Here is a 24,022-nt window from a genome sequence, read left to right on the forward strand (position 1 = left end):
TATACAAGACAGCAACTCCTTGACGGGTCCAGCTTACAAAGATGAAACAGGAAAATATTCAAGAATAAGTCTCCATCTGCCAGCCTGAAAGTCCTGCCACTAGGAAGCAGGGGCCAGTGGCACGTGTGGAGTGTCAGGCTGGCGTCCCGCTTGGGGTCTGGCCCTTTGCAAAGAGCCATGGGCAAAAAGCACGCACAGACAGTTCACTCAGTTGTCTGCCAGGTGACAGGGCTCTGTCAGCTCCAGGGCTCTGGGAAATTACTTATATTTTCTAAGCCTTAGGTGTCCATTCTGTTAAAATGAAAAGATGATGAAGTAATTAAAAATAAGATGAGATGATGCACATAAATGACCCAATAAGCAGTCAATAAATGTTAGGTGTCATTAAAAATACGCTAGTTTCTCTTTTTCAGGAATAAAATAGAGAGTAGCAATGATACCCTAATTTTTGGATTTTCATTTCAGTTGCCTAGGACCCAAGTCATCTTGAGACTCAAGGATTTGAGACAGGTCATTTTATCTCAGAGAACGCAAAGTCTGTGGACAACCTTTCTCCCTCTCTCTTACCTATCTATCTATCTCATCTATCTCTATCTCGCTCTCCTCTCTCTCTCTCCCTACCTCTCTCTCTTTTTCTATCTGTGTCTATGTATCATCTATCTATCCATCCAGTCCATCCAGATCCTTCCTATTGCATCATAACCACATCTACTTCTGAAGCTGGGAGACAGGAGGATGCCGATGGCCACTTCCTGGAAGATGACCCTTGGTACACTTGAAGACAAAGGCCAGGCAATCTTGTCTCCTTGGCAACTGTGCTAATTTTATCTCACTGGAAAAGTATTTCTCCCCTCTCATCCTTGTAGCTACTACCCTCCAAGCCGGAGTTTCTCCGGGTGAAGGCAGGGCTGCCCGTACCTCTGTCGTGGCTGCTGTGAGGATCAGCTGAGAGGATGTGGCTCGCACACGTGCCCCACTCACGACAGGACGTCGCTGTGTGCCTTGGTTACTGATGTTCTGGGTTCATCTCTAAAGCTCACCTTTTTAATCCTAACAGCTGAAGGTGATTTTGTGTCTTCAGTTCTCGCCATTTACTTTAGGCATTTTATTCTGGATAGGGTTTCATCACGTTGGGGTCTGTGGGTCAGGGTCTGGCTTTCAGCTGATCTCCCAGAGGGGAGGACAAAGATGGTCACACTCTGCTGAGAAACGAGATGGTCTCTAGACTTCCTGAGTACCAGGGAATCCTGCTTGGGGTTCAGGTAGGGTAAAGATGACGTGCTCACTGAAATTGTACTTAGAATTCTGCGTTTCTGTGTTGGTTAAAGAAAATATCTCTGCAGAGGGCATTGGTGGCCAGGGAAGTTCATAGCAATGAAAAGCTCCAGTTCTTTTTAGATATTTATACAGATGGCATGGAGGAGTCACAGAAGGCTATATTTACAGTTAAAAATTTAACATAACTTCCAAAGAGTATCATTTAAGGAGGAAAAAAAGTTTCAAAGCTCTGCCATCAAGGATGAAATACGCCCTGAGCGCGAGAGCAATGGATTAAACACACAGCCCTCATTAGCCCTAATGGGAGATGTTCCCGATAAAAGCCCTCTCTGAAATGTCAGTGTGTTCTGCCTCCTCCTCAGAGATAAACACACTCACAAGTCATTTGCCTTCCTTGCCTTATGACTGATGCGTTTTCTCATAGGGTCATTCTCAGTATTTATTGCCTTGGGAAGCACACAAAGGGAAGGTACGGTTTTCCCTACATCGCAAAAGGTCACCAGGAATTCTATGTTGACTTTATCAACGTGATCTCAATTCAACAACATCTTGGTTCTGTAATTTCTTCAGCATTTTTGAAGATGTGCATGCAAACACACTCACATCAGTCCCCACCGTGCCAGGCACCCCCCACCCCCATGTAACCCAGCCCCTCCCAGCACAAGCACAAAATCAAGTCCAGTAAGATTCGCAAGATGTAAATTGCATTTTAATTCTCAGCTCTTTTTCATCAATATTTTCCAAGTGCAAAAACCAGCCAGGATTCAAGTCACAGTCTCCTGTGTCACTAACTTCAGACTGAAACGTAATATGACAAAAGTGACAAGCCCCTGGGAGAGGGGGTGTGGGCAGGTGGGGGGTTTTGGAATCCCAAACATTTGGTATCTCAAATATTACACAGAGGCTCACATAACTAGTATGTATTTAATCTAAGATTTAATGTGATCAAGATTATCTTTACATTGCTTGTGGGGAAATGGGATGTGTATAACTCATGTTTCAGATAGTCCATAGATATGACAGATACTTCAGTCCTTAAATAATATTTGACCAGGTGTTACATTAACTGCTGATGTATCTATGGCTGATTAAGAAATCATTAATAGCTATGAGGCTAAAATGCATATGTATTCTAATGTGGAATTTTCTTTTGCACATCATACAATTTAGCTGTTAGCAGCTGTTATTTTTACTGTCTGAAAAATACAGAGTAAAATCTGTGCAGAAGAGCTTTAAATAAACAACATTAATAAACAGTGATTCCAACAAGTGCTATTTCTCCTGTTGTCTGGCTACAAAACTTTACACTACGCGCGCACACACACACACACACACACACACACGCGTATATATATGAAACCTCAGCAGTAGGTACTAAGTAACAAAACTGTATGATTTGTCATCTTCAGAAGTTCTTTGTTGGGTTTGTTAAGCCACAAGGACAACTGCAACACCACCTTGTTTTAATACCAGAATATCAGGCTTCTGCCATCTCCATTCTATGCTGAATAAAAATAACAATGACTTAGAATTCTGGCCTATATGTATGTCTATGGTAGAAAATTTTCCTATTGTTTTAAGATTAGATTCTACTTCCCACTAATCAATTCAAAGGAAGGAAAAAAATAGGTATATTGCGGGGGGGGGGGGGGGGGGGAAGAAAGAATCAGATGACCCGTCCCCAAGAGGACCGGAGTGGGCTGTCACCCCAAACCCCAGTGCCACCCCCTCACACCACTCCACTTCTCAATGCTGTTGTCGCAGCACCCTGGGTGCACCACAAAACCTGTTCCAAAACAATGAGTGTGTTTGCAATGTCCCTCTCATGCTTACATTACAGACCTTCACAATAGGAAGAGAGGAGAATGCACTCAGGATCTTCCAAGAAATTCTAGAGCCTGGCCACCCTTTCATTCTCTAACACACTGTAATTGTTTTTCCCCCAAGGACAACACTGCTTCTCAGACTAGCGAGGCTGTGGGTTTCTCAGCATCCCCTTGACCCGTGAACTGTATTTTGATTGCCTCTGTCTCCTGCCCAGACAGAAAATAATTAGAATTAATTTGGGTCCTCAGAGAAGGACAGTACTCTAGTAACTGCACATCATGGCATACGACACTGTAAGCTTAAACAAAGTAAAATCATGCTTAGTGAGTGTCTTATGTTTTATAAAGGACTCTTTTCGATGATTTCATTTTTATTCTTCTGTGAAAATAAGATTTATCTATGGGATATGGTTATTTTTGTTTTGTTTAATTTTTATACATATCTCTCATAAAGATATTTACTACATAAGTAGTTCTTCTGGCATTTCTTCAAACCTAGAAGAGAAATAACAGAGTTTTTCCTCCACTAAGTAATTTCCCCTGTAAGGGGCCGTGTGGCCAGGGCCTCCTGGGCAAGGGGGTGAGTTTGGCTGAGGCAGAGGAGAAAGTTACTGGACTTGGAAGGAAAGTTCTCTATGCTCCTAACACCTCAAAGCAACTGGTGCCCGGCCCTCAAAAGAAACAGAGGAAGCATTTCTCCTTAAATCATTCTTTTCTGTAGAGCTCCTATATATACATATTTTAATAGCAAAATGTGTATTAAAACAGAGAAAGTGGCTCAGAGCAAATGTAGCAGTGACAACTGTTTGACATGATATTGACATATCACTGTGATCCAAGCCTTCAAATGATGAAAATGCTATCGGCAGAAATTATTAACCACATTATAAAAAAAAAATAGGGCCAACAGTATTTATCTTTATTAATCAGGGAATAGTGACTGTGATAGAATCAGAACCTTCATCCTATGCCCTGTTCCATTGATTTTCTTATAAACAAGGAAAGTGCCAAGTGTTTACGTGGGTGTGTTTGTGTGTGTATTTGTATAGTGTTTCATTCTTTTTAAGAGTCAAGATATTGCCTTGCAGCTTTTTAATGCTTGACTTTAGAGTGACTGACAGACATATATAGTTTTAAAAGATACCTGAAAACCCCATAGGCCTGGGTGTCTGACCCATCACACCCATCGGGTGGCCAAGGGGAGTGCCAGAGAGCGGGAGTGGGCATGACAGCTCTGGGTGCTCTACATTCCTGTTGGTTCCGAGGTTCTGTCTGAAGTTTCCACAAGCAATGTGCATTACACAGATCGATTTCACCAGCAAAGTGCCAAACTTCCAAGAGTTTTGAATGCTTTGAGCATCTATGGCCATACCACTCTGAAAGCGCCCCATCTCCTCTGAATGCTTTGAGGTGAGCTGCTGGGTCCAAATGCAATCACTCTGTGTTCCTTTTAAGACAGTTTATTACTGTTCATATTATTGTCTCATAATTTTATTATTCATTCATTCATTCATTCATTCATCTATCCCAGGGGAAGGATAAATTCAAGCTGTCTCTCCAGAATCTTGGCAGAATTAGAAAACATAAACTATAGTGCTGTGGAAAGAGGTGGAACAAAAGCAGCCGAGGTCCGGCTGGATTGGGTCTGAGACATTTCAGTGCATGCAAAGGGGGGGCTTTCTTGCGAGCCACAGTGCCCGCTCCCTCGCCCTGCACAAGCCTTGAAGACTTCACTTTCCACAGGGCCATTGATGTGCAGCAAGATTCTACGAGGAGAACAGAAATGTGCCTCTGCTCCAAGCTTACATTGGCCGGTTTAGTCTGCAGTTTATCAGTCTCACCCTGGGCACCTAATTTCTGAGAGTGGAGCACTGGGAGGCTTCATGGGCCCGAGTCTCAAGGTGGTGATGTGGATTCAGCAGGAGGAAAGCTCGCGAGCTCCTGCGGACAGCCCGCCCTTGCCCAAGATGGGGTGTGCCCGGGAATGGCTCCCATGGAACGTGGCACAGAGCAGCACGCAGAGGTGAGTCCAGAAAAGGGGGAAACTTTTCTCCATCATCAGAAACACAATTATTTTCTTATTTGTTCAATGATCTATGTTCTCAACTGTTTTTAACACCCCATGGAAAATCACCAACCACAATTGGGTGTAAGAATTTGGTAAACTGGCTCTTAAAAACATGGCGGGGGCTGGGGGTGATCCTCTATCCAGACCGTTTAGCAGTGCTCAGAGTCCTTCTTGGGGGAACTTCAGTCAAAGCTTCTGCGATCACCTTCCAAACCAGTTACTATAAAGATTTTTCCCTAGGAATTGTGTCTACAAACAAAAGTTCAGTATTTCCAAAAGGCAAGTCTCCTTTGATTAAAATAACTTATTCATTTATTCTTTTCTTCAGTGAATATTTATTGAGCACCCAGTTGGAGATCAACAGTCTTCTCACCTCTGGGAATACAGCAGCAAACAGAACGTGCACTTGTGTTTTAGCGGGGGAAGACAGGCGATAAACCAGATAAACAAGTGCAAGATCAAGTGTGCAAGTTCAGAGGATCCAGCTTCTCCCAGGGAAGTGTGAACGCTCAGGAGGTCTCTCCCTTCCCAAGGCCAGGAGTGGGGAAAGGGCCTGGTCATGTGGGCACCAGGATTATTTCAAACTCTTAGGAGGAAGCTGAATGGTATTGGTTTGAAATTAATTTGATAAGGTTTCCCTTATCAAATTAATGTCTAAACCTATGCCATTTTGTTTACTTTTTATCAGTGGGTATGCTGGTGACAATGACACTGCTATCTTCAGACAGTTCTTTCCTGTAGAGAAACCAGAAATGGTCAGGCTGCCCTTTACCTGGAAAGGGATGAAAGGAAACAGAATCCAGGCCAAGTGCGCGTGAGATGTTGACGCCCTGCTCACAGCCCCTGGCACGCAGCTCTAGTACATGCTGCGGGTTCTGTCTCAGCCCCTATGTGGGGCCGCCTGGCAGGACTGCAGAGTTCATGCCCTGGGAACAGCCCTCTGCCAATGACAAGTGGGAACGGGCGGATCAATACCACAGCTGCCCCACCCGCCAGGTGACGCTCTCTGAAGTGCATTGCCTCCTAGAGGAGCCCCAGCGGGCTGGGGCCCCAGCAGCCCACAGAGGGGACCTGCTCATTAACACTCTCCTTTGTCTGCTTTCCCTTCCCTGGTCCCCTTCCCCATACCCCGGGGCTACCTTTAAATAAACCTCTTGCACTCAAATTCTCATCTTAGCTTTCTTCCTCCGGACGTAAATCCTCCAAAAATACCATTGAGATTACATCAGTGCCACGCTCAAAAATCCCAAATGGTGATTTTGACTGTGTCTTGATTCTTCAGCTGAGCTCTCTGATTGTCTCTTATCAGGTGCAGCTTCACAGGTCACCTTGCTGCACGGTGACGCGTGTGTGACCCATGAGACCGCTCCACCCTGGTCCTGCAGGCCGCCACCCCTTCCTTTCCTGGTAGAGACTGCTCCCCACACGAAAGGCCCAACCAAACCCAAGCACCATTCCTTTGGGCGTAGCTCACACTTTCCCTAACTGCTGTCCCTACCACAGTGATTCTTAGCCTCTGGGATTCTATCCACAGCACGAAAGGTCTTGATATCCAATTATTCCTAATTCATGAATGAAAAAAAGGTTTTGTGGTGCATGCTCGCTGTGATCCACTGGCAGTAACTGTGTTGGGAAGGACTTTGAGCTCCCTGTTATCAGTCAGTAGCATCTGCTAGTTGATGGGCAGTCGCCAATGCAACAGGTATTCGCTTCAATTACTTCATTTGCTATTTAGTTTAACTCTCTCCCTAGATTATAAACTCCTCAAAGCGGTGATCCTGTGGTACTTTGTTTCCTTCTCCTTTGGGCCTATCCAATTCATCATTCTAAACATAGATTCATTAATCTAAACTTAAAGCTGAATTATGAGGTTCAAACTTATACACACACACGTGTCAAGAACAAATACCACCACCATACAGCACACAGCCTCAGCTAAAAGTGCATCTCTGTCAGCTGTCAGCTTGCAGCTAATTTTATATGCATTTGAATAAAGGATTTTAAACCATTTTTTTGTTCTTGTCTTTAAGCATTCTGCTATACAGACCTTGATATTGCGCCATATCATTATTTTATTATTAACCGCTGCCATCTAACCAGTTTTCTTTAAAATCACAAAATAAATTAAGAGAGAATGGGAATGTACACGTATTCTTTCAGGACATAATTTGAATCATTTTTGTCATTTATGAACTGAAGTTGTACAGTGTGCTTTGGACTTAATTTGGCCATATCAGTGGTCAATAAGACTTGATTTTGGTTTTTAGAGGATTTTGGTTTCATAGAGGGAAATCCAACTGATTTCATACGTTATGTAGAGGATGTCTTTAGCTGAGGAAAAATCATAACAGTAAAAAATCTAACATTTCTATATCATTTTTCTGAACTTCTGTTGTGGTTTGTGGAAATGTGATTCATGATGATATATTAACTATTAAAACCAAAGTAAGATTAATTGAAATTTATAGGGCAGCTTTTCATAATTTACTGTCTAGCACACAATTTTTAGCATGCTGCGTAGACAACAAAAGACTGCCTAAACCCTCTGTCTCATCAAAGCCTAGTATTAAAATTACACTTGCTGACATTAAAGAGAAAGAAGTCACGACGCCACCCAGACTCACGCTCCCGACTTGGTGTCGCCAAGGAGCCCTCCCGGGAAGTGGCTGGACAGAGGGCCACTGCACGCGTGAGCGCCTTCCAGGTTTGCCTCTGCCGCTCGGCTTTCGGGAACGCGCACACGTGATCAGGCAAAGGGCGTGCACAATGACGTTCCGCCTGCAATATGTGAGTACTGGCTAAAATGCTTTATATATATATATTTTTTGCTTTCTCACAAGCTCTAGGAAGGTGGTGCTAGTTACTCCCTTTGACTCATGAGGAATCCACACTGCAGGGTTAGGTCACGTGTATAGGTCGCACAGCCGGTGGGCGGTGGAGCTGACCACGGAGGCCATTTGTCTTGGCTTCTGACGTTCTCGCCACCTAGGCACAGCCGCAGCCGTGGCCACGGCATCCTAAGTCATCAAACACCTCAGGTTTCCAGTGCAGAAGAACGTGTCAGTTACCCACGCCTAAATTGCCACTTGGTCTTCTTACATTAAAATTTCATTTGGGTCAGAACCATCCAATTCCCTTAATATGGAATTGAACCTGATACACCTCGCCGGTCAGAGCAGCCTTTCAAGCGCTGGTTTCTAGAAGGCAGGCTGGGGTCCTGTTACGGGTCCCAACACCAAGCTGTGTGGGTCAGCAGCTGCATGGAACAGTTCACCTCAGTTACTGCTCACCGTTACCTGGAGAAGTCTTAATCGTCCGAGCAATCTTAACTTTGTCTGGAACCCCATCAATCAATCACGATTTTTCTTGAGCATTTTTTTTATTATCTACATAAATCTAAAAATACCAAATACAAACCCTAGGACTTGACCTGGTTGAGGAACCCCAGATGTCTAGTGCTGATGACTGAGTCTGGTTAGCTCCCCTCACTGTGTTGTGCTCAGCCTGCCGGCCCAGCTGCGTTCCGGCCACTGCCGGGGTCACTGGCTTTGCACCGGTGTAACCTGACAGCATCTTGCTGAGCTGCAGTCTTTTCTCCCGCTTTTTGCCTCAGGACTTCTCAGAAACAATGGAGAAATGTAAGGGTGTCAATACACAATGGGGTGTCCCTTGACTGGCGAGGATGAGAGGAGTCATTGGACAGATGCTCCCCTCTTCCCTCTCTTGGTGTGTCCAGCCCCAGTTGCCCACCGTGGTGACCAGCTGGCCAATGCACCCTGGGCTGGTTACCCCTCCTTTCTTGGCTCCTACCCCTGCTCCATGGGACCACTGCCCAAAATAAACCACACGCACACTAGTTCTTGTCCCAGGCTGGGCTTCGGGGGGACTCAGGCTAAGATGTTTACAGTAAGTAAATCTAGAACTTTATATTTCTCACCAAGATCGTGCGGGAGGGGGAAGAAGGAAAACAGCAGTTGCCACCCAAATTAAAGATGCAAATAAAAATATTTGGGAGAGCAATTAGCATTTTTAAAAACAGATCCTTTGTTATTTTTAAGAGCAGATGTCTCTCATATCCCTGTGACTTTCCCTTTTCACAACGCCTGAAAAATTTTTACATTTTTTACTTATTGCTCAATAAACTTTGTCATACAGGGCATGCCAAATCAGCCTATTTCTGTAATCAGTTTTTGTTTCCAGTCAGCTCAGGCAAGAGACAATGCAGGAGACACACCATTTATAGCAAAAGGAAGACATTTCATATCGAACATGGCAGCAAGGCAATCAAACATCGCATGTTTGACTTTCTTCTAACACAGTGAGGAAAACATCCTGCCTTTCCTGTCAAGAGTAAGCAAACTGCTTGTCCTCTTCTCAAAAGGACCATAGGATTCAGAGCCAGGAACAGCTAATGAAGGGTCTCCCTTTAGAAAACCTTCATCCAGGGTATTTCAGTGATGTTTTCAGACCACGTAAACTTTTTGCAGTCACCGATTCGTACCTACCAATATCTTAAAGCATCTGTGTATTCTACCATTGCCCCACCCACTGCGTACAAATTCTCTCTCTCATCCTCTCCCTTCTTCCTTCTCTCCCTTTCACTGGCCTCTGTCTTTCCTTCACTTCAGTTTTTTATATGATATGCCCTCCTAACTGTTTTCACTCTTCCTAGGCAATAGGCAACAAGGAGTAGAAAATACAGACTGGTGCATTTCTGAGTAGCCTTCATTATTCATTTAAGGACTGCAATTGCTAGCTGAGAAACAGGACCTTGAATCATAAAGTATCACAAAGAAATACTCAATTACATGCAGGGCCTCTGAAGATGGAAGAGGAGGATGAGGAAAAGGTAAAAACTGGTGAGAAAAAACATAATTTGATTAATGGGGCACTTTAATTCAGGATTCCAGCTTGGGTTCCAGAAATTCTCAGGTTGACATTTTTGGGGACTATAATTTCTGATAAAAGGCAAATTTTGGTGGCAGGAGGCACTAAGGCCCTCCTCAGTGGTGAGACCAAATTGGCTCCCCATCTGCTGTTCCCCACTGAACCCCTGAACGTACTGATGGCAGTCACAGCCACTGTGGGGTCAGGGCTGACTGTGACATAACCACAGCACACGCCAATGTTTCAGGCCTAAATATAAACCACTCTGCTTAAAGTAAGCATTCAGAAAGTGTGAAGATTTGCACCAAAAACAACCCCTTGCAAGTTTAGGATTGTTAGCTATATGGAGTTCAGCTATGAAATAGATACATGTTCACTAGCATATTTGTTTAACAATAGAATAAATGTTCATTGTGAGCTTGATACATACATACCACTATGCTAGTCGCTGAGAGATCCAGAAATGACTAATAAACAGTTCTTGACCTCATGGTGCATATACTCTAGTAATAGAGAACTGTAGTGTGCCACCCCAAATTATAAACTGAGTATTTAAGTATACTCTAGAATAACTTTCTCCTTCCCCCTCTAATCTGCATTCCCCTCCACCCCAGAGGGAACCATTAAAATGTGTTTAATATGCATTATTTTAGTTGGTATTTGTTCTTTTTTTTATTTCAGCATATTACGGGGGCACAAATATTTAGGTTACGTTTATTGCCCTTGCCCTACCTGAGTCAGAGCTTCAAGCATGTCCACCCTTAGATGGTGCACAGTGTACCTATTAGGTGTGAATATAGCCATCCCGTCCTCCCCCGGTCCCATCTGCCCAACAGCCAATGAATGTTGTTACTATATGTGCACTTAAGTGTTGATCAGTTAATACCAATTTGAAGGTGAGTACATGTGGTGCTTGTTTTTCCATTCTTGTGATACTTCGCTTAGTAGAATGGGTTCCAACTCTATACAAGATAATAGAAGAGGTGCTATATCACCATTGTTTTTGTGGCCAAGTATATATAACTCCATGTTATACATATTTAACTAAGGAGGTAAACAATCTCTACAGGGAGAACTACGAAACACTGAGGAAGGAAATAGCAGAGGATGTAAACAAGTGGAAAACCATACCATGCTCATGGGTCAGCAGAATCAACATTGTTAAAATGTCTATAGTACCCAAAGTGATCTACACATTCAATGCAATCCCTATTAAAATACCAACATCATTTTTCACAGATCTAGAAAAAATAATTCAATGCTTTGTATGGAACCAGAGAAGACCCTGTATAGCAAAAGCAATCTTAAGCAAAAAGAACAAATTGGGACACATCAATTTACTAGACTTCAAGCTATACTACAAAGCTATAGTCACTAAAACAGCATGGAATGGCACAAGGACAGAGACATAGACCAACGGAACAGAACTGAGAACCCAGATATAAAACCATCCTCATATAGCCATCTAATCTTTGACAAAGCAGACAAAAACATACACTGGGGAAAAGAATCCTTATTCAATAAATGGTTCTGGGAAAACTGGATAGCCACATGTCGAAGACTGAAAGAGGATCCACAACTTTCACCTCTCACAAAAATCAACTCACGGTATTTGTTCTTTAAAAAACTTTTCATTTATAAATAGTTTTAGACTCATATAGAAATTGAAAAAATAGTACATAGAGTTAGTTCCTATGTGACTCAAATTTTTCTGATGATAATATCTTACATAACCATAGCACAATTATCAAAACCAGGATATTGACATTGACGTTGGTACAGTACTATTATTTAAGCTATAGGTCTTATCTTGCTTTCACCAGTTTTTATAAGCACTCTATTTTTCTCATTTTGGGTTATAGTACTATACAATTTTATCACATATGTGGATTCATATAGCTACCATCAAAATCAGAACACAGATAATCCCAAATAAACTCCCTTGTGTTACCCATTTATAGTTACACCTACCACCAACGCTAACGTAACAACTACCGATCTGTTCTCTGTCACTATACTTTGACATTTTGAGAATGTTATATAAATGGAATCATACAGTATGTAACATTTTGAGATTAGATTTTTTTCCACTCAGCAGAATGCCTTTGAGAGCCATCCAAGGTATTGCATGTATCAATCATTCATTTTTATTGCTGAGTAGCAGTTTATTGTATAGATGTACCACAGTTTGGTTATCCATTCATTCGCCCTTTGAAGGATATTTAGATTGTCTCCAGGTTCTGGCAGTCATGAATGTATCTAACACAAATGTTCAAATACAGGATTTTGTGTGAACATAAGTTTTCCTTTCTTTAGAACAAATAACTAGAAGTGGGATTGCTGGGCTGGTTCACATGGTCACTGTATGTGTAACACTCTAAGACACTGACATTTGTTCTTGCATTTGCTCTGTTTGCATGCATTTGTTTATTAAATGGCATTTTGTTAAAAATATTTTTATTTATTATTTCACCCAGTGCCTTGTATTTTTTCACATTTCCATGTGTAGGTCTAATTCACATAAAAGTTGTTTCTTTTAACTGTTGCATAGTATTGCAAAGCAGCTCTCTACTTCAAATCATTCTATAATAAGTCATTTTATGAAGAAAATGAATCTTTGGAAATGTATACACCCCACAAATAACTTGTTTAGTGAATTTAGATTTCTATTTATTGGGTTTTCTTAATATACTGTGTATTTTTATTGCCTCTGGGTGTGCTTCATGGTTTCGTATATTGATGAAAACATTATCAGGTATGGAAAACAGCTGTCTGAGTTTAGCCCCAGGTCATGCCTACAGTAGAGTCCTTATGTTGTCTAAGAATTCTTCAGAGTTAATAGCAGCAGGGCTGAGCCCACCATGCATGGAGTAGTTCAGAGACTCAGGCTCTTCCTGTAAATTGCTGTCAGTCTCAATACAGCTAATCCCCAACCCTAGGGATCAAGGACCCAGAAATGGCATGAAGTAAACCAGAAGTATCTCTCTTAGCAAAGGACCTAGAAAACTTAGCTCAAAGTACATGATTTTCACACAGAACTAGAAGTAACATAACCTCAGTCCTTTGGACACGTGACTGAGGGAAATTTCATTTTTTAGTGTGGTTTTCTCATATGGAGGGGAGTAATTCTTGCAAGGCCCACAAGTTATCTATATATGTACACCTGCATCCACATACATCTCAGACCATCAGGTCACTGGTGGCTTTATTAAAAATACTTAAAAATTCTGGAGGCAAAGGGATATGAGGCTAGGGTGTATGGTGATAGCATGGTGTTGGGAGTGGAAAGAAGGGTCAAGAAATATTGTTACTAGTTTGCCCAAATCAATCTTGAGTATGCATAAAAATCACTGAGGAGCTGGTTGAAATGCCAAGTGCTGAGGCCTTCCCCTAGATTTCTGACACGGTAGACCAGGGACAAGAATCAAGAATTTGCTGATGCTGCTGGTCTAGGGCCACACATTGAGAACCTCTGCTGTGGATGGAGCTATATCAGGACCCAGCCCTAAGCTCCAATTATGCCTGATTAATATGTGTACTTGTGCCAGTCCTCCTGATTTAATTTATATCCTCCAGACTCACTAAGGACTTCCATAAATGTATTTGTGAAGTCATTTACCCCATATTTAGCTTCTGGCGGTAGACACTTCTATTTCCCTATGTAATCACTTCAGAATGATTAACAAACACTTGAGCTTCACCATTCCAAGATACTCACTCCTCTCAGCCATCTCTTATTAAGTAATGCTCTCTGTATTTATATCTTAGATTTGTTCCAGAAGGAGCTGTTTTCTTCTCTTTCTTTCTTTTTTCTTTATTAAAATTGCACAGTGAGTGATGTAAGCAAAATGGCAAACTAGGAAACTTCAGGTCCTTGTTCTCTCAGGGGAATATTAAACAAATAACTAGAGACTGGCTAAAATAACTTCATAGGAGCTCTGGAAATCAGTCAGAAATGTACAGCAGCCAAACAATCTCCTTATCAAGAGAAAGCCACATTAAAATTGCTCCAAATTTTCATAACATTTTTACTCACCCTTGCTCCACTCCCTCCTCAGTGAGGTGCAGTACAGTTTGGAGTAAGCAGTGCCCCAGTTCCCAGTTCCCTTCCACAAACTGACAGAACAGAGCAGACCAAACTTGCAATGTCTTAACTTGTCTGGAAGCTTCCTAAAGGAATGGTCTCTGTGTCATCTAACTCAGAGCTAAGACAGCCCAAAGTGGGCACAGGTTGGATTTCAGGCTAGAGGAAGCCATGGGAGGCTGTGGGCCTATCTCAAGAAAATTGCAAGGGTACTATAGACTCACAGATGCCTGAGACCAGAGATTACTGATTGAGGAATACAATAGGACAGCTGAGGTGAAACTCCTGTGGAAATTAAGACATTTAACAGCAGCTGGGTATGTGGGGGAATCAGAATAAAGCACTCCCATACATCTTGGGAAGATATATGCCTGGAAAAATCCTGAGAAGAATTTGAGCCTTCATGTTGCACTAATTAGTGAAGATCTTCCCTTGTATAGAGCCAGTCTGCAAAGATGGAGAGGTGGCTATTTTTTTCAAATTCCCAATTTTCAACAACAACAAAAAATCACAAGGCATATAAATAAATGGACAAACACAGCCCATTCAAAGACACAAAATAAATCTCCAGGAACCATCCCTGAAGAAACATAGACATCAGACTTATTAGACAAAGACTTTAAAATAACTATCCTATATATGCTCAAAGAGCTAAAAGAAAAGGTAAACAAAGAACTAAAAAAATCCAGGAAAACAATATATGAATAAAATTGGAACATCAAGAAAGAGATAGAAATTATAAAAAAGAGCCAAAGAGAAAGTCTGAAGCAGTAAAATATGACAATTGAATTAACAAACCCACTAAAGGGGTTAACAGCAGACTTAAACAGGTAGAAAAAATAAACAGCAAACTTCAAGTCAAATTATTTGAAATAGTCAAGTCTGAGAAGCAAAAAGAAAAAAAAAAATTAAAGAAAAATGAATAGAGCCTGAACGTGAGGGACTAATGAGACATCATCAAGTTGGCTAATGTACATATTATAAAAGTCTCAGAAGGAGAAGAGAGAGAGAAAGAAATAGAGGGTTTGAAGAAATAATGACCAAAAATGTCCCCAATTTTAGGAAAAGTGTATCCAAATACAAGCAGCTCAATGAACTACAAGTATGATAAACCTAAAGAGACCCACACCAAGACACATTATCCTCAATAAGATAATCAGCAGATTTCTCAGCAGAAACCTTATAGACAGAAGGCAGTGGGACAATATATGTAAAGAAATAAAAGGGGGAAAAAAAACTGTTAACTGAGAATACTATATCTAGCAATACTGTTCTTCAAAAATAAGGGAGAAATTAAAACATTACCAGGCAAACAAAAGCTGAAGGAGTTCCTTGTCACTATCCCTGTCCTACAAGAAATTCTAAGGGAGTCCTTCAAATTAAAGTAAAAGGATGCAAGATAGTAACTTGAAGTCAGATGAAAATATAAATGTTTACAGTAAAGGTGAATACATGGATAAATATAAACACCAGTATTATTATAATTTGGTCGGTACTCCACTTTTTATCCTTCTATTAGATTTAAATGATAAAACCATAGAAATAAATATTAATATATGTTAGTGGGCACACAGTATATAAATATATAATCTGTGACACCAATAGCATAAAGTGTGGGGTGGTGCAGTTGTAAAAGAGTTATTTTTGTGTGTGATTGAAGTTAAGTTGGTATTAACCTTGTTATAACTTTAGGATGTTATGTGTAATCCCCATGGTAACCACAAAGAAAATATCTATAGAATACACACACAAGGAAATGAGAAGGTAATCAAAACATGTCACTGCAAAAAAAAAAAAAAAAAACCAAACTAAAAACAAGGGAAGGCACTAATGGAGGAAATGAGAAACACAACAACTGCAAAACATACAGAAAATAAATAACAAAATGGCAATAGTAAGTCCTTTCTTATTAGCAATTACTTTAAATACAAACAGATTAAACTCTCTTAGTCAAAAGATGTAGATTGGTAGAATGGATTTAGAAACCAGAAACGAGTCAACACTGCAGTCCTTTCCCACCATGCTGTCTTGTCCTGGTCAGCAACATTGGTGAGTGGTTGAAGGAAGGAGCATTTCATGATAAGGACCCTCAAGTCCCCTGTGGAGGAAGATCATGAGCCCTACCATGCAGACTCTCGGAAGATGCTTGGATATGGACAGCCTGGGGATATGGAGGTGAAGATTTCAGGAAGTTGAGAATCTCAGTAGAAAGCTTAGAATGAGCATAACTTCCTTGCTGCTGAATTCAGTTACTTTGGGTAGAAGAAGCAACCCTCCAAATGCATTATGTTTCGAGGTTTGAAAGACAATTAATTTACTCTGGACAATATTTTTTTTCTAAAAGAGCTTCTCCTTCCCAATATTTTACTCTGAGAGAATTCAGCACTAACTGAAGTAATAATTGCCTGCTTATCACATGTCAGATACTGTATTAAGCTCTTCTGGGCATTTTCTCATTTAATTCTCATTTCCTGCCTCTGAGGTAGAGACAATTATTTTCCTCATGTTTCAGGTGAGGAAACTGCATCTTCGGGAGATGCGTGACTGGAGAGAAGTCCCCTAACTACTAAGTGGCACAGCTGGAGTTTAGACTCAAGTCTGATTCCAATGCCCACGTTCTTAGCTGCTTACCTAAACTGCCTCATTGATTTCTGTGACTGGTTCTGGTGGAAGAGAAATATAATATGCCAATTAAAAACATCACGAATAATGTCTGATCTGGCTCACAGATGATAGTAATGATGGTGATAATGGCAATGATGATGATGATGGTGACAGTGGTATTCTTTATATTTATAAACACATCCAATTCATAAATCCCTTTTTCATGTATCCTTTCATTTGATTCTAGAATTAACCTTGTGAATTGGTTATTATTCCTATTTTCCAGATGGAGCCTGAGGCTTGGAGAGATTAAATGAAAACCAGAAAGTGGTAGACTCATATTTATACTAAACCCCTATATCTAGTATCTTCCATTATAACATGTTGCCTCATATACTGGGGTGATTGTGCTGTTGGTAGTCAAAAATGGGCCCAGACTGGGAAAAAAAAAGCGATATTCTTATATGACTTTTTGTTTTTTGAGACAGAGTCTCACTCTGTTGCCCAGGCTAGAGTGCTGTGGCGTCAGCCTAGCTCACAGCAACCTCAAACTCCTGGGCTCAAGCGATCCTTCTGCCTCAGCCTCCCGAGTAGCTGGGACTACAGGCATGTGCCACCATGCCCGGCTAATTTTTTCTATATATTTTTAGTTGTCCAGCTAATTTCTTTCTATTTTTTCACTGCTCAGGCTGGTCTCGAACTCCTGAGCTCAAACGATCCGCCTGCCTCGGCCTCCCAGAGTGGTAGGATTACAGGTGTGAGCCACTGCGCCCGGCCCTTATATGACTCTTGATGATAAAACAGTAGGAGTTATTTTTGTGAGTGAGTTAAAGACAATCTTATCATGTATTGAACTTTGGGAAAACTTAATGCATCTTAGAGAAAGAGTGAGGAAAGGAGATTCCACAAAGAACCCAGGAAGCACGGGCCAGTAAACACAAACTAAGTGTTTAGACTCTCTAATTATGAGATTAGGACATGTCACATGTGATTATGTTCCCTGTTATTTAGTGTACTACTTTCATTGCTGAAATTTAGTCTATGTAGAATATTTATGTAGACTCTCTAGGCTAATTTGGGACTGCAGACCCCCCTTTTCCTCAACGTTTTCCCCATTCTACTTTTCTCTGTAGATTTTAAATATATTAACTGTGAGTTCTACTATCCTGGAGCACAGGCAGAAGCATGAGGAGGTTTAGGAACCCAATTTTCATGGCTGAAGAGAAAATACAATGCTATTAAAGTCAGGACTGTTAAGAAGATTCAGCGCCTATTCCCTGCGGGCCTCCTTGTCCCAGGCACTGATCTAGGCACTGGAGACAGAGCAGTGGACAAGAGGAGGGGGGGAACCCTCGTCCAGAGTGTCTGCAAGGGAGTGGAGGAGAGACCATGAACAAATACATGAATAAGATAATTTCAAATAGGAATAATTTCTATGCAGAAAAAGAGTGAGAGTGCGTGTGTGTGTGTGTTGAGGATGGCAGATAAATTAGATTGAGTAGTTAGGGAAGGGTTCTCTGAGGAGGGGGCATTGGAGCTGAGATCTACATGAAATGGCACCGCCAGCCCTGTGACGACTCAGGGGAGGGAGTGTACGTGGTGCAAGTGCAAGGCCCTAAGGTAGGGTGAACGTGGCACGTTCAGAGGAGAAAGAAGGCCATGTGGTGGCATCGCAGCGAGTGATAGGAGATGAGAGTAGGAGCCAGGGGCTGTGCCATGCCAGGCAGGGCAGCCTCAGGAGGCGGCTGGCTCCTGCTCTCTGTGCGGCATGAGCCCACCGGAGCACTGCTGCGTGGAGGCTGAACTGCAGGGAACCCAGGCACAGCCTGTTGTGCTCTTCAAGCGAGAGGTGATGCCGTGGAACTGAAAGGAATTAGATGGGTGGAGCCCTGGAGGTGGAGGTGCTGGCACTTTCCAAAGGAAAGTGGGGAGAGAGGAGATGCATCACAAGGCAGTTTAGCAAACCTGAGACACCGTGCAAATGCTGTTTAATTATGGGTGACATTCTTGGAGACAATACTATGTTCTGGCAAAGGTTCCTGAAGACGGGAACTACCCTTCCTTGCTCACCATACCCTGTTTCGGTAATATTGTGGGCTTTTAACTTGAAGCCTACATATGAAAAATTCAATGGATAAAATTTGCAAGGTAAACTTTTCTAAGATTTGGTGGACATCATCACCACTACATACTAGCATTTTGACTGCAAAGCTGTGTCTTATTTTCTGCTGCTCAAGTTAACCGTGTCAATCTGGCAATTAGCATTTTATTTGTTCTGGCCAAAAGGTCAGGCAGACTTATTTTTATCCATTTAAAATGTCAAAAAAGTCAAAGTTATTACAGGGAACATTTGTTTTTATCCAGATATTTTGCTACATTCCTATGTGAAATATGGTTCTTTATGACTAAAGAATATTAATTAAGATTAAGACAATCATTGAAAAAATATTATGCTACATTTATATTTATTAAAGGGTAAATACTATTTGATTACAAGGTCTCATTCAAAATGGCTTCAGTAAAATACAACCTTGAAGCAATTTAGATCTGTAATGATTTTAATTATTATGCTTTATTTAACTTATAGAGGCTTATTTTAACTGCAGTTTGACCTCTGGGCCATCTACAGCATGAAAGAATGATCTTGTTTTCTGGAAACTGAAGGGAAACTGCTTAAACATAGCACTTGGGTAGTCTGGGTACTTCATGGGCACCTACTTTCTTTCCTTCGTATTCTTGATTTGAGGACAGTGTAAAAGAGGTCATCAAACAAGAAATGGATTTTTTTTTTTTTTTTTTTGCTTTCTCCAAAGCAAGAAGTGGATTTTGAACATGTATTATAAACATTTTATTTTTCTAAATGGGGGCAGAAAACCTAATAACTTCAGTAAAAGTGCCCTGACATGAAAGTCACTGCTGGCTAAATGTGAAGTAATTCTAATGATTATGAACCATTTACAATGATTATGCACCATTTACAATGATTATGCATCTAATGAGCTCCCTGCTCCCCTCACTTAGGTGCTCATGGACATTATGCTTTGATTTCTGGACCAGCTACTGAGAGCTTTTGGCCAGAAATGCCCTGACATGTTTCATATATGCCTTGCAGTGATCTTAAGTAACTGTGTTTCCTCTGGGGCTACTGGCCTCCCACGTGTTTTCTCTTGTAAAGTGATTTCAAGCATAAAGAAGCAAAGGAGGTAACTGTCCTCATTGTTCCTGGAAATCATCTTGTGATCCGCATGTAACTGTTGGCCAGATTCATTCATTTTCTGGCCTCTTTTGTCCTCGAAAATGCAAATCAATTAGGTGCAGAAGCTCCAATATAATCTTGCAGCCTGTGCCCATAACCCCAGTCCATGGAACTTTCCCAGCTTTCAAAACCAGTTGAGGGGAATATTGTGTATACATCTTACGATCCAGACAGACTTGATTTATAATCACATTAAACAAGTTACATAAGCACTGTGACACTCTTCATCTGCAAGATGAAAACGATACAGATCTTGTTTGGTTGTTGTGAGAACTGGAATTTATGTCAAGCACCCACGACAGGGCCTGGCATAGCAGGCGTTAAACAAATGGTCATGTCTATTGCCAACATCCCCATCCAGGTGTGTGTAGTTTCCTGCCTGTGCAACTGCACTTCACTAACAGGTCTGTTAGCCTCCAGTGTTCTCTCTGTATGTACCTTCCTAAATACAGCTCATAGTAGGTCATTCTGCCATTCAAAGTCTTCAGTGATTGCTGTTGTTTTTAGGATCAAGCCAACATGTTTGGTTTGGCCTTCAAAATCACAGGCTACACAACTGGCTTAATCCACACTTCATCCTTATCTCTACTCTATAAACCTTGGCATATTTATGTTACTGATTTGAAATTTATCATATTCCACCTTGTATAAAATTTTTTTCTCTATGAAAAACCCTTATCTCCTTAAGTGTAAATGAATTTCTTAGAGAGGAATTATCATATCTTATTCTTTTGTAAAAATTTCTCCATAGAATCTGTTTGTATAGTGTCTCTTACAGAGAAAATTTCTACAAAATTGTTCCTGACAGTGATAAGATTGTGGGCCAGGAAGACAGGCCAGTGTGTATCACAATGATGGGAGGGAGGGAACCACGCTTAGCAACCAGTGCTTTTGTATCTTGTCATTGCTTATTGAATCTTTTTAAAATTAATTAGGAAAGAAAAATTAATATTTAAAGCTGGCAAAACCAGTTTACATAAAATTTTTTAACAAAGTCTTCAAAGCTCTTTAGGTTTTAACACATTTTATTTATATTCAAATTAAAAGGAGAAATTTAAGAGTAATTTTTCTCTTTTTAGTCCTAAAACAAACTGAAGTCCCCACAGAGTAAATTTTTTACTCATGCTGATATATAGTAAATCAATGGAAGATTTGGGATCAAAATTCAGATCTTTCTCCCTCACTGTCTGGATTCTGAAGACAGAGAGATCAATGGAGCGAATTCCTGAGGTGAGAAAGCCCTGGAAGCCAACTCAAAGGTGAGTTCAGTTGTATAATTAAGCCTCATCCATTAAACTCAAAGTGCATGTATAGGCAAACATATAGGAGGGTTAATTGAAACATTTTCTTCTTTGTTTTTGTTTTCTGATTATAGTACAGTGATACTAACATCTTCCAAATAAACTATTCTTTGTGCTAAAATTGTGCCTATTTTTTTCTTGACTAAGCTTTTATTTTTTTCAAATTTCTTTAATATGCATTTAATTAGTATCTATTTGTGGTACATAAATTTTGTGGCACATGAAATATGTGCTACATATTGGAGCGGCATGTAAAAGAAATGGAAGATACGTTTTGACTCTCAAGAATCTTTAACTCTCATTGAAGAAATAAGGCACACATTAAATAGTCAATGACTCCACAGGATCATGTGATGAGAAAGGTGGTAAAATATTTGTCCAGGAGGCCAAGGTAAAAGCTTCTGAAGTTCGACACGGTCAGGGAAAGTTTCCTGAGGCGGTGGGAGGTGATGGTAAAGGAAGGGCTTTTATATTACAGCCTTTTGGTTTGAATCCTGGTACTGACTTTTACTATTTATATGATCTTGGAAAAGTTACTTCCTGTCTCCTAGCGCCAGCCTCCTCCTGTGTGAGTTAGACATAACATACCCACTTAATCGGGACATTGTATTCTCACACCACAATGTCTAATGTGTATCAGGAATTCCATAAATGATAGTTTTCCCCCACAGTGAGTTCAGCCAGAAGTAGAGAGGAAGGGACGCACGGAAAGGTACTGGGGGTGAGCAGAGCACAGAGCAAAGCGTCACCGTCAGAGGAAAATGGTACATTTGTATAATCACGAGCATACGCCTACTTCAGAGGATAACAACAGGACCCAGTACACAATATAATATTGAAAGTATCCAGGACATGACCCAAAATTACACGACATTCATGAACTAGGAAAATCTGACTGATTCTTAAGGGCAAAGACAATAAAAAAAAGCCAACCCTAAGATGATTCATATGTTAGAATCAGCAAAAACATTAAAGCAGCGATTGTAGCTGTGCTCTACAAGATAAAGGTAAGCACATTTAAATAAATAAAAAAGTAGAAACTTTTAGCTGAGAAATTAGAGATATAAAAAGGAATTAAGTGGAAATATTAGAACTTAAAAATATAGTATCTGAAATTTTAAAAAATCATTGCCTAGACTTAATAGTGGAACGGTGATGACAGAAGGAGTGAAGACAGATCAATAGAAATGATCCAATTTGAATAACAAAGACAAAAAATTTGGAGGGGAATGAACAAAGTGGCAGGGCTGTGGGTAGTCTAACACTCTGACCTAGCAATCCCACTCCTAGGTATTTCCACAGGAGAAATGAAAACTTAAGTTTACACAAAAACCCGTATGCAAACGTTGACAGTGGTTTGATCCAAAATCACCAAAACCTGGAAACAACCAAAATATTCTTCGACCAATGAATGGATAGACAAATAGTACATCCGCATCATAGAAAACTATTAAGCAACAAAAAGGAACAAAGTACCGTAAACCTAACAACATGGTTAAATCTTAAATAACAGAATCTCAAATTTCAAGTGAAAGAATCCTGTTTCAAAGCTAGATGCAGTATGAATACATTTATATGACATTCTGGAAAAGGTAAAATTATAGAGACAAAAAAATAGATCAGTTATTGCCAAGGGGAAGAATTGGGGTTAGAGTTAACTACAAAGGGGTAGCATTGCTGAATATTTGGGAGATGGAACTGTTCTATACCTTGATTGCAATGGTGAGTACAGGGATGCATGCATTTGTCTAAACTCATAGAACTGTATAACAAAAAAGTCAGTTTACCATATGCCAGTAAAGGAATAATAATAGTGGCAATAAATATTTAACATATTAATAAATTAAAGAAGCAAAATTATATAATCATTTCACCAAATACAGAAAAATCATTTGTTATAATGCAACATTCATTTATGATTTAATTTAAAATATTTTAGCAAGCTAGAACAGTAAAAGAAATTTCTTACCCTAATAAGAAATTTGTGCAAAATCTTTATCAAAAACATCATACTAAATGGTGAAACATTAAAATATTTCCTTTAGAATTAGAAAAAAATACAAGGACGACTATTTTCACAACTTTTATTCAACATTACATGAGAGGTCCCAGCAGGAAAAATGCAAGACAAAGGAATCAGATACAGGGCTGGGCGCTGTGGCTCACACCTGTAATCCTAGCACTCCGGGAGGCTGAGGTGGGAGGATCTCTTGAGGTCAGGAGTTCAAGACCAGCCTGAGCAAGAATGAGAACCCATCTCTACTAAAAATCGAAAAAATTCACCAGGTGTGGTGGCACACGCCTGTAGTCCCAGCCACTAGGGAGGCTGAGGCAGGATGATCTCCTGAGCCCAGGAGTTTGGGGTTGCTGTGAGCTTTGATGACGCATTGCACTCTACCAGGGGCAACAGAGGGAGACTCTGTCTAAAAAAAAAATTTTATATATATATATATATACACACACACACACACACACACACTCACACACATACACATATATAAAAACATTGGCAATAAAAACCAAGTTGCTATTTTTGAGAGATGATATGATTGTTTCTGTATTATACAAAAAAAGAATCTAAGATAAATGATAGTGTTAGCAAGTTTGCGTTGTACAAAAATCAATGAACAAAAGTCAAATCAAATGCAAATATAATTTTAAAACATAACATATACTGTAGCAGGAGAGTACAAATTAGGATTTCAGTGAGATACTATT

At 40.5% G+C, this 24,022-nt stretch overlaps 1 protein-coding gene across 1 annotated transcript in view; it reads right to left on the reverse strand.

Moving 5' to 3' along the window:
* XKR4 (XK related 4) overlaps nt 1-24,022 on the reverse strand; it is a 379,070-nt gene that overhangs the window by 150,002 nt on the left and 205,046 nt on the right. The window lies entirely within an intron of this gene.

This window comes from Eulemur rufifrons, chromosome 3 (assembly GCF_041146395.1).
Source record: "Eulemur rufifrons isolate Redbay chromosome 3, OSU_ERuf_1, whole genome shotgun sequence".
In the NCBI taxonomy this organism is placed as follows: domain Eukaryota; kingdom Metazoa; phylum Chordata; class Mammalia; order Primates; family Lemuridae; genus Eulemur; species Eulemur rufifrons.